General features: G+C 39.7%; 1 pseudogene; it reads left to right on the plus strand.

Annotated features, from left to right (window-relative positions):
- Positions 1 to 13,024, plus strand: part of LOC139447736 (centromere-associated protein E-like) — a 75,120-nt pseudogene extending 62,096 nt beyond the window's left edge.

Raw genomic sequence — 13,024 nt, forward strand, 5'->3', positions numbered from 1 at the left:
ACAATCAATAGTACATTAAATTAACGACAACTGTGCTATCAACATCAACTGAACAGTATGTCTGTGGCAATTTATTAGAATCTATCTTTTATTGGAAATACATCCATTACTTTTAGTTTTAGAAATTAATATATCAGTACACATAATGAGGAAAATTACTTTTTTATCTGCACAATGAAAACAATTCTTTAAAAAATATCAATGATATTGCAATAGGAGTATGCATACTACTGCCTTCCCTCCAGACTGTCCTTCACAGAAATTGCCCACGGACCAATAAATTATTTAATACAGACCTCAAATGGAACTCCCTGAATTTCAAGTGAGCATATTGTTATGTTAATTAACGGTTATTTGGGCCGTTTGTGATGTGGACCTCACACTAATATGACTAGGATCATTATATAAAAAGGAAAGAGTTTACATCCTCAGGTTAATTGCTGTATTCGAATGAACAAAGGCAGATAGACTGTGTCTCTAAATTTAAAAAAGAAATAAAAGACGCCTTTATTTTAGGGACCGGTCATTTGTTATATGGAGGGGTGGGTCAGAGGTTTTTAATGAATTATTTTCCTGAAAATAATTACCCTCCCCTAATGCTTGTCATGAATATTTTTTATATGACCCTCCAAACATCCATGGACATTGTTTTCAGAATCCTTCCAATATCTGTATATTATTTCTTCATGACCCTCACCTGGTTCCCATATCAAAAGATGTAGGTCAATAGTACAGTACAAGATAGACATAATTTTATGGATAACAACTTCTTTAATACTGTGAAAAGTGACGTTTCGGTATAGATCCTTATACCGTTGTCAAGAAAAGCGACGTTTCGGTATAGATCCTTATACGGTTGTCAAGCTTGACAACGGTATAAGGATCTATACCGAAACGTCGCTTTTCACAGTATTAAAGAAGTTGTTATCCATAAAATTGTGTCTATCTTGTCATCCGTCAACTTCTAAGTAATGCCTATCAAACAATTTAATAGTGCAGTAGGCTTTTGAAAGATCCAGAACTAAGCTTGTAAGAAAGGTTAACCTTTTTTATGACACCTTAATGACATGTTAAACTGAACAAAACAGAATTATTAAATCATAACACCTGAAACATTTTGTTCCTTCAAATGTTAAGTCACAACTGTAGGTCGCTTTATAAGCAAGAACATACTGAAGGATAAACATTATTTAAACAGTATTGACTCAGGTAAACTTTCTGAAAGCCCTATTATATACTGTTTGCGCCAATGATATACAATAGACTATCAGGCCCAATGCATTTTCTCTTCTTATTTAATTGTCCTCCACATACTTCAAGGAGCGGTTTGTCAAATGTGTTCACTGTAATATAATGGACTGTAAAAATTACAGTCAGGCCATTACAGTATAAAGCTATACCCTTGCAGCGTTGAAATGTAGGCAATGTGAACGTGATGTATTCGTCTACAGTTAGTGATTTGGGTGTGATTTGTTTTCCTTGTCGATAACAAGTTGAACACTGCTAAGTTTGAGGACAATTTGCTAGGAAAAATGGAATTCAACACACATCGTACATTTTCATGCTTAAACAAATCTATCAGTTTTATGCTTCAACATTTTCCTCAGTCTGATACTGTTCAAATGGTAATGTCATTATGATAAAATGTACAAAGCTATCATAGTCGCGTCTATTTTCATCCAATAAGATACGAGTTAGAACCCGGTTCAATGCCACAATACTGAGGTGAGGTGAAATTGGGTTTAACGGATGTCCAAGATTATTGCTACGTGCATGTACGTGTGTGTGTGTTTGTGTGGCTGCTTGTACTACTCCGGACTGATGCCGATTCATAGTGCTAGCCCACTGAGATACCATGCCGCAGTTTTCCGAGCCGTCCAGTCCTTGTTTTAGACCAGACAGGGTAACAACAAGTACTATATTTTAACGTCTTTTGGTATGACGCGGCCGGGGATCGAACCCCGGACCTTCCGCTCTCGGGGTGGACGCTCTACCACTAGACCACGGCTACAATACTTTGAGTTGTTGGTTATTTTTGATTGTTTTTATGACAACAGTTGTGACTTTGTGAAGCATGCTTAAGATTGCTTGTTTGTTGGTTTGTTGTTTAAAGCTGCACTCAGCAATATTACAGCTATATGACGGCGGTCTGTAAATAATCGAGTCTGGAACAGACAATCCAGTGATTGATATTATGAGCATCGATCCACGCAATTGGGATATGACGACGTGCATCAACCAAGTCAGCGAGCCTGACCACCCGATCCCGTTAGTCGCCCTTTACGACAAGCATAGTCGCCTTTTATGGCAAGCTTGGGTTTGCTGAAGACCTATTCTACCCCGTGTCTTCACGAGTCGCATGCTTAAGTGCATGGAATACTTTTTCCATCATTAAGAAAACAGTAATGCGATCATTACCACAGGAGATAGAACTGGGACGATTCCGACGCCCACTACTGGAACGTAAATGCCGTTATTGTGAGTGAGTGAGTGAGTGAGTGAGTATGGTTGTACACCGCTTTTAGCAATATTCCAGCAATATCATGGCAGGGGACACCAGAAATGGGCACCCAACACTGACCCATGTCGGGAATCGAACCCAGGTCTTCGGTGTGACGAGCGAACGTTTTAACCACCAGGCTACCCGACCTTCATTCTACCGTAGATGAATGTCATTACATAATACAAATACGGCTAGCGGGGTCTACTTCCAATAACATTAAACACATACAGTGTAATTACAGCTACAGTGGCTAGATATTTTGCATACATGATAACAGCGAGATAAGCATAAATTCTGAAGTTACCACTAAGTAATCATTATACAATACGTTGAACCATGGATGCCAATCTCTACGGTAGCGGCCAAAGCTGTTTATAACTTGTCACACTGCATCAGACATATGCTCTGATAAAATAAGGCCCAGTTCTATTATGTTGAGTTAACTATAATTTCTTGATCCCATGGGTGAGGCCGGATATTCGAATATAACGAACACGTTGTCAGGAATTGTAACATAAAAGTAGGTATGTTCTCTGATCTAATTGGTTAAAAAGTGTTGTCGAATGATCATAACATCACTGAATTGTTTTGGTCTCATCATGGATACATTCCTCAATAACGTGTATAACTTTAATGGAGGAACAGATGGAAAATTTCCCTGATTTCCAAATCGGAAATTTCAATGAAATATGGAGAAAAAGGGACGACGATACATTTTTTTTCGATAATTCAAGACACTGCAGGTAAAGGAAGTTTACCTTTTTCCATTAATTACACAATGACCGTCACAATTGATGTACTTTTCTTGGGCTTGACCAAAGGGGGAACTAACAAAATCAGTTTCTAACAGTCAAAAACATTTATTGCAACTCTATAATAGTTACGACTTTCATACACCGACCCTTTTTTATCATTATTACTACTCACCACAAAGAATGCATAAACACTAACATTGCTACGCAGATTTGCTCAACATCAGCGAGAGTTACCTCCCTTACACCATTGCCATGATAGCAATGTAAAGCGTGACCACTGTGTCATCGCCAAAATTGGCATAAATATAACGAGATTGACAAAAGAATTAACGTAAATTATATAGTTCGTTTTTTTAATTTTTTAGATATGTTATGCCGAATGGATTACGGAAATTTCATTTGAACACGACGCCGTAATAATAACAAAATTACTCCCACTTACTGTCACATTTGGACCATGAACAAGGCAATCCTTTCACTTCCAAAATGGCTTGGTTTCCGAGGAGCTTCCTGCTTCTCAAATGAATGAGAGACTTGGGTTCTTTTATGCCGAAGTCAGAAACGCTGAGGGAAATCTTTACTATGCTTGTCGTTAGAGGCGGCTAACGGGATCGGGTGGTCAGGCTCGCTGACTTGGTTGATGCATGTCATCGATCCCAAATGAGTGGATCGATGCCCATGATGTCAATCACTGGATTGTCTGGTCCAGACTCGAGTATTTACAAACATCGAGTTTTGTTGGGTTGCGTGCTGCCAAACACAGGTACACCGTACCAGGGGACCGCCATTTGAGCGCAGCATAAACATTATCCAAGACAGGGAATTTCACACTACAAGACCCGTGAAGATTCCGGGATAGAATAGGTCTTCAGCAACCCATGCTTGCCGTAAAAGGTGACTATGCTTGTCGTAAGAGGCGACTAACGGGATCGGGTGATCAGGCTCGCTGACTTGGATGATGCATGTCATCGATCCCAATTGCGTGGATCGATGCTCATGATATCAATCACTGGATTGTATGGTTCAGACTCGATTATTTACAGACCGCCGTCATATAGCTGGAATATTGCTGAGTGCGGCGTTAAAAAACAAACCAACCAAGCATAAAGTGTGGTTCGACTTTACACTCGGTTAACGTTTCGCCCGTCGTGGTAAAGAAAACCAAAGAGAATTAGCTTCATCTTCCTTTCTGTATCCACAGATGGAAAGGGGTTCTTGTTCATTGAAATGACACACTCCGAAGTAACTAAAAATCAAAGGGGGAATTCAAAGACTCAAATGGGCCCGACAAACGCATGCATGTATGCAACATCGGACCAATTCTTTCCTGTACTTTCCTTACAAAAGCACATTTCTCTCCTGAAATCCCAACAATGGTGCTTTTTACCAAGCTCCAAAGAGACGAGTTCACGTCGACGAAACCGAATGGTACACCACGAGGCCAGTTGGTGTAAATGTCATTGGCAACATGATGAAAGAAAGTTCTACCAACGCTGTCCTCAAAGTGTATACAAACCATTGTCTTCGAGCAACTGCCGTCACTTTGCTGTCAAACGCAGGTATTGAAAATCGCTAGGTTTGCAAAATAACAGGCCAAAACCGATGAATCGTTGAAGTCGTAATCCATTGACTCGAGCTCGGCTCAGAAACGACATTATTCGAACATTCTTCAGGGACAGCAGCAGCTCGCTAACAAACGTAATTTGGTACCTGCCCAAGATACAAATATCCTGCCACTGTCCACTGCTCCCATGAATAACTTCCAAGTTAATTCTTCTGCTAATTGCCATGGTCTCTTTCACATATGCAATTCCACTGTAACAGTAAACAACTGTCTCCATCCCAGCTATGCTGCATGCCTTAAAACTCGCACACGTTTGACGTCTCTTGTCACCACCTCAGTTTCAGGCAAGTTGACACTATCTTGGATAGGGACGAAAAAGTATGTTCGTATTTTCTAATTTTGATTATTTGTATCTGATACATACGCATAACTACAAATTATAAGTGAAATAAGCAACTGTGAGAAAGAATTGAATTTGTGATGTTTTCGTTTGTTGTGTTTTTCTGAGAAATGGGCTTGATCATGTTATTGGAGTACCTTGAAACCAGTGATCGGTTTCGCGACACCCCATATCATGCATCTTGTCGAATGTAAGCACGAGTGTACCAAAGCCCATAAGGACCATATTGGTATTTTGTTTTTTCTCTTTTAAAAGTCGTAATTACGAGAAAACAGTCGTAATTACGACTTTTAAAAACGCGTAATTACGAGAAAAAAAGTCGTAGGGACGACTTTTCAAAAATCGTAATAACCAGAATAAAGTAGTAATTACGAGAAAATAGTCGTAATAACAACTTTTCAAAACTCGTAATTACGAGAAAAATAGTTTATAATAAGATTGTATTTAATGTTTTGTCATTATATCACGGTGATTTTCATCATCATTGTATAAGTCGTAATTACGACTTTATTCTCGTAATTATGAGTTTTGAAAAGTCGTACTTACGACTTTTATTAGAGAAAAAAACGAAATACCCTAATGGGCTTTCGTACGAGGAGACGCTAACAACAGGTTTTTTTGCGTCATGCGCTCAGTAAATTAGTTCCTCCTAATTTTTTATTTTAATTAACGTTCACGTTACGATGATGATAAATATTTCGTTTTGCAAGATATTCGTGGTGTTATGCTGAATGGATGTACGGAAATCTTTCATTTGAACACTCCGCCTTACAAATGTACTTTATATTTATAACCTGATGTTGGATAGTGGGGTACAAAGTTGAAAAATCAAATGGTCTGAAAGAATTGAAGCTGGTTCAGTCAAGCATCACTACAGGCTTTCCTCATTAAGCTGACACGCCATGATATTACTGAACAATTCATCAAAATAACATTAAACCCAGTCCCCTCACCATTGTACCCGAACATTATAGGTCAGTCATTGATATTAGTATTGAGAGAATCCACGTTGGCCATTACGCTGGAGTAACTACCGATGCAGAAAAAAAACACTGGCATTACTAGTATACTATTGCACAATCGATCATACAAAATGTTAGCATGTTGTCAAGGTGAGCAGGACATTACATAGCGAAAAGGCTGACCGATGTTGCATGTATTTAGACTGTTGCGCTGTGAGGAGTGTCCCTCATTCTCTTGAACAGGAAGTTGATATGGTTTTTTTCTGGCTGATGTGTAGAAGGTCAGACCGACAAGAACTTTTTGCTATTTTCTGGATCTATAGCAAAGGACGAACTTAGATCAGCTCGGGCCATACATGGAGAGATTAAGGTCGACCCATTGAGTAATACAATATACGGACACTTTTGATATGGGGTTGTGATCCATATATAGAGTTGTAGAAATTATTTTTTTCAATATATTTCATTGTTTTTTAAACTGGTCATGCTATAGCAAATGTTAACAACATGCCAAGGTCGTCACAAGGTTTGGAGTATTTTTTCCCAATATCGATATTGTATGAACTATGTGTTTTTGTACTGTAGTGGAATATGATAACATTATGTTCGGGCTTCACATATATACTTACTCACAGATCCATACCTTGAAAAAAAATATAACACGTAAATAAAAGTGACAAAACCCTTTCCATAATCATAATAAAACTCTGATAAAACCCTGGCTATATCATAAGAATGTATTCAGGAATAATGTAGGGATGATACATAGTGATGGTGTTGGTGCAAATTCGAGCGTATCTTCCTGGTTGATAGTGTGTTATTGAAATGAACCATTGAGCTGCAGCATTGTGTTTTTAAGCCATGAATGTGTTCAGAGACCATATGTTATAACTACTTATATTGTATATTGAGTTCAGTGCTTGTGTTCTTGTAGATATAAGGTGTAAAGAATGGACCATGGCGATATGATTGCAGGTTTCATTTGAGGGGGTGAAGCGTTGGTTTTCTCCAAAAAAAATTTATTGCAGTATTCCACAAAGCAAGGACATGCCAGCCTTACTCGTTAGGATATTGATTTTAGTTGGGCCAATAAACCTTCAGCTATTTTCTTCTCCTATGACTTCTGTAATACTGGTCGTTTGTGCTGACATCCTTTAAAATATTATTTGTCTTCTGATTAGTACAAGAGAATGATTATTGGTTGACATTTCCTCTCAAAACCCATTGATAGGCCTATTTCAGCTTTGCCATTTGATCTGTGAAATTTCAATGCAGTCACATTACCGACATCATTTTGACTGAAATTTATTAATGATACCAATGCGAAACATGCGAATATACATATTATTGGTTATATGTTATTTCCCTTGAAATGACCAGCTTTGTTGCACGAGACTCAGTTATTGTCCGGGATAGAAACCTCGCATTTTGCACTTTGCACATGTAAACCATGCTGTCAATGGTTACATATCCTGGTTACTGGAATACAAAGTTAACTGATCGGGTACTAGGAAAAGATATGCCTCCAAAAGTGTCCATGACAGAAAATGAAATCAGGTACTAGGAAAAGATATGCCTCCAAAAATGTCCATGACAGAAAATGAAATATAGTAGGGATTTAAGCTGGCCAACCACGGAATGTAGTTGCCAAACAATTTGGTAAATCCAAAAGTGTGATATCCCGACTGATTGGACGATATCAGCAAACGGAGGGGGGTTAAGATTGGGGTGAACGGGGGAAGGCCTAAAAAGACTACTTTCAAGTCGGACCAATATGTTCGCATCATTGTGTTGAGAAACTCATTCATTTCTGCACCAGAACTGAGGGTCAAATTTAGGACTGCCACAGGAATCCAACTTTCAAAGTCCACGATATAAAACGGGTTGAAAAGCTCGGACCCGAATCATAACGTCCTTTCTGAGGAATGGGTCTGACTGTGCCTCAGACAACAGAGGTTACAGCCGTTTGGAGATTGTCTACAGCAGCAGTGGAGATGTTTTCTGATGAATCGAGGTTCCCTTTTACAGATGATAGGCAACGTGTTTGAAGACCACATGGGGATAGGTACTACTCGGCAGCGTGATAGCTACGGTGTTGGCATCACTTAAGACAACAGGACCTATGTCATTATAGTGCAAGTTGACCAGTCAACGTTATGTGGACCAAATCATCAAGTGGTCATACGTACCATTTGCCCAGTGATTTGGTCAGAACTTGGAGGATTACAAAGAGCTTGCGTTGCAGTCAACTGTCTGTTTTCACAGTGTAATGTTTTTACATATCTTTCGGAATAAATTTCCCCTTTAATATTGTTCCGAGTATATGTGTTCATCCGTGACACACTGATGTGCATTTAAATCCAATATATATTTTTTCTATTTACAGAAAGAATCCTATTTGTGGACACTACATAACAAGAAACTCTAACATCGCCATGGCAGAGAAGAAGACTAAACTGGATAATGATGGAAAAGGGCAATACATAAATTGTACCATAAAAAACATTTCATTTTCTAACACTGCAGGAATTGTCTACGGTGGAATGGGTAATGTCAGCACGGGGAATGAAAACCCAAACACGACACCCTCACAAGCTAGCAAGAGTACCAGTCATAGACAACTATACATTCACAGTGAAAAAGACAACACCGAAAATAGAGATGCTGCAGAAAAGAACTTCCCTTTAACAGAAGAAACGTCGCCTTGCAGGGGAGAAGACCATAGCAGAAAAGAATCAGGTGATAACGCCAGTGAAATGATAAACTGTTGCAAACTATAATTTTATATAGCAAAAGATGAATAACTAGACAGACCAAACAAAACAGTAAAGCATTTAATGAGTGAACTACTGCAGTTTGTAATTTTGCACTCAAAATGATGTCATGATGACAAAATATGGTGTTAGACTTTGTCATTCAAAAGACTTCTTTTATGTTGATATTGCTGTAAAGTTCTGAGAAATTTGGCGCATTAATCAGCTCAAGATAACAAATCGTCGATAACATGGCGTAAACTGATACAGAATTTCAGTGGCAACTTTGATAATTTGTATAACTTGCTTAACATATGATATCATTCAACTTGTGTACACAAGCGGGAAAGATCAGTGTTGATGACTGTAGCTCTGTAGCAATGTTTCTGTGTAGATTCTAACACCCTTATCAACAAGGAATCGTCTGTTCTTTACAGAACGGTCCACAAGTATAAATACCATTCTAAATGTTTATACTAAGGAATACAATTGATTACAGAAACAAAGGATACCCTACAAGACAAACCCATTGAAAAAATAACCCTCCACCAAGCCTGCGATATGGTCTGCTTGGACGAAGTTACAATGTTTTTTTTCAAAGACAAGAACGGGGCGACACCTGTAATGTTGGCAGCAAGAGCTGGACATGGAGAGCTCGTTGATTTCCTGGTGAAGGAAGGGGCTGATATGACTTTAGCGAAAATGACGGTGACAACATCCTACACCAGGCTTGTAGAGGAGGAGATGTGGAGACAGTAAAGATAGTCCTTGCTCAAGACAAACTAAACATTAACAGAAGAAGCAAGAATGGGGATACACCAGTCATGATGGCAGCAAGGGTAGGATATAGGGAACTCGTTGACTTCCTGGTAAACACAGGGGCTGATATGTCTTTAGGGAATAAATGAGGGGAAAACATCCTTCACCAGGCTTGTAAAGGAGGAGATATGGAGACAGTAAAGTAAGTCCTTGCACAAAATAAACTGGACATTAACAGACGAAGCACGAACCAGTCATGAGGGCAAAATAATGATGTAAAAGCCACAAATACTTATGCTGTACTCGTCCTTTCCCATTCTTTTGGTGTTGTTGATTGGACGAAACAAGAAATTCAGGGTATTGACACATATATTTATCTGATGATCCAATTGTCAAGCATGTCAAGACTCATGATGAAAACAAGGCATCCCACAGTTTTCTAAGACGAGCCAAGGATGTGGGACATAATCTCAATGTCGGTGTTGATATTGTTGATGGTTCTGTACTGCTGGACGATACAGAAATGGGTGTCAACCAAGCGAAGTGCCATATCAAGTCGGCCAAGACTCGGTTTTTAAAGGAGAGGCTATCTGAACGACCACTGCAACGAGTTTTATGTGCAGTGTGTTGGGAACAAACAGCAATCCTGCAGAGTCCTTCGCTTGGATGAAGTCGGCTGGCCTGAAAAGTGAAACAGAAGGCTTTCTGTTTGCTGCTCAGGACCAGTCACTTCCCACTCGAAACCGTTAATGTGGGATTTTGCATCAAAATGTAAATATGAAATGCAATGAATTTAATGAGACTGTCAAACACATTGTCAGTGGTTGCCCCGCTTCGGCACAAACACAGTATCTTAAGCGACATGATAGTGTTGCTCGATCATTTTATTACCGTCTTCACCATGCTTGATAACCTTCCTCTTTGCTAAGCAAAAAGTTTAAAAGATTTAGTGACAAACAGAAAAGCAAAGGGCTTAAAGAATCTTCTGATAGAAATGTCCCGATCTCGCGTCCCTCTGGAAGTGCCAGAAACCTGTTATGGTCGGTTTCGTCCCGGGATATAACTAAAATATAAATACAGTTCACAGCGGTGTTGAGCCAAACTCACTCACTTATTCAGAGCCATGCCGGTCCCTCAGGCTGTATATTCGGGTACATTTCCAGTATAAGCTTGCCCAGCATGTGGATGATAAGCCGCAATGAAATAAAAATTGGAGTTTGATTGATTATTTTGAAAATATGGCAGACGGGAGGCATTTTATTTTTTTCTTATTGAACTATTTAAGGCGTCTGTGTACAATTGCTTCGAAGGGTGCGATTCAGATGCATCATGCGTGTTCAGTAGGGCTATGTGTGTGGAGTATTTCATCAAGTAAAGAAAGAAGGAACACACATATTAGCGATATTTCTATTTCTGGGAACCTGAAGGCAATAGAAAAATGTAAGGCGGTATGTTTTGTAGTTAGGCGGGAGTGTGTGAAAATCTATTAATAATATGACCTAAAGTAGCGACTATGGTTTCATGGAAAAACATCGGACAATTTCATTTTAGACGAATGTTACAAATTGGTCATTGATAATTTCGTTTGAATGAATATGCTTGCCGTGTATAATATTACCTCATAGAGAAACTCACTGGCCTGTGGTTATTTCTATAACTGACGGTATAGCCGCAAATAGCTCCAATACTGCAGTCACTCACTGACGGTTTGGTTTGGTTTGGTTTCCAGCTTCCTGACACTTTGACGTTTTCACTAACATTAGACATTCATGTGCAGCATTTCTTTTGTTAAATTATGTTGAGAATGTTGAGGGATTTAATTTAAAGTACATAGGAAACTGTCAAAATGGGAACGGAATCAATTCTACATAGGACTCTGTGAATGTAAATGACACAGCTCAAGTCATTGTTTGCTGAATGCTATTTGGAAAATGAAGAGCATGAAAGAAGCATGACCACATGACTACTTACGTGCGCATGCGCCTTGACCTGAAGATATCACGCATGCACACTGACAGCGTCTAAAACGCGAGTATGCGAGATCGCGAGAAAATGAAATGTTGCATTCTTGCATTCTCGTGATTTCGTGTTTTTGTGGCCTAATGTAACAAGTCGAAATTGTGAGATTGCGAGATTTTGCATCATGTCCAAATGACGAATTCTCGCATCGTCGACTTTTGACAAAAAGTACTATGTACAAAAAACACATGAATGCCAGTTTGCGATCTCGCATTCTCGTGATTTGGGCATATTTAGCTCGTTTTCCATATGAAACAGACCTTTTGTCTGTCTCATTCTTTAGATTTTGATAGTTTTGCCGTGAAATAACCTTTAACAAATACTTAGGTAGATCAATTGCAAGTTTGTAAAAAAGTATCTAAAGTAGCGTTTATTTGTTTATCAGTGCGTACAAAAATGAAAACAGACAATTTGAGTATCCATCAAAATTATATCACAACGTTATTGTCTATATTTAGGGCAGAACTATCAATGAGTGAGTCCATTGACGGACGAACATGGCAGCCGATCATTTATAGCGCTCTTTTTGAATCACTGAAACAAAAGTCATAAATACAATTATCCATTGTAGTAAGTACAATTGCTAAACTACAATTAACATCTATATTTCCAGGTCCTGAACTCCAACTGGACGCTGCTCGAGCCAACTCAGGCTGGTGCCATGTAACGACAGACGGTCAGCTGGTCAACTCGCCGCGCGCCACGCGACACACGGACAGGGGCAGGTTTCAGATGTATGAGGGCACGTGTAGCTCCACTCCCATCCCCCTGCCCCCACCCCGCTCTAATGTCATCCCTGCCCCTCACATACGACGGTACTGGGAGACTCACTCTAGGGTGGGTGTGAAGTGGGGAGTGTATGAGTCGCCTGTCCTGGAGATGGGTGTAGTGGAGGAGAGCCAGGTGGACAGTGGGAGGTATGTTTGTCTGCAGCGCCGCTCCTGGGGTGTCAGTGTAGGGACCTGTAGCACACACTGGGGGGGCTTCTGTACCAGGGTGTGGCTGGAGGGTGACGGGGGGAAGTGTTACAGAAACACACTATCTTACACACCCGGGACACAGGCCACCCTCCACTATGGAGTTGTGCTGGATGTTGGGAGGGGGAGACTAGCCTTCATAGACCTGGACAGGAAGGTTGTTTTAGCAAAAGATGATGTTGAGTTTCAGGAGGCTCTTCTCCCCTTGTTTGGTGTTGGGCGGCCAGATCTAATCACAGTAAAGATGAAGTTGATCAGCGGGGAGGAGATCGTCATGACTGACACAAAAAGATCACTCATCAATGAAGCCCTGGCATAAGAAAAAAACTGAA

Source organism: Haliotis cracherodii, unplaced genomic scaffold (genome assembly GCF_022045235.1).
Source record: "Haliotis cracherodii isolate W230 unplaced genomic scaffold, xgHalCrac1.p SCAF_7, whole genome shotgun sequence".
Taxonomy (NCBI): Eukaryota; Metazoa; Mollusca; class Gastropoda; order Lepetellida; family Haliotidae; genus Haliotis; species Haliotis cracherodii.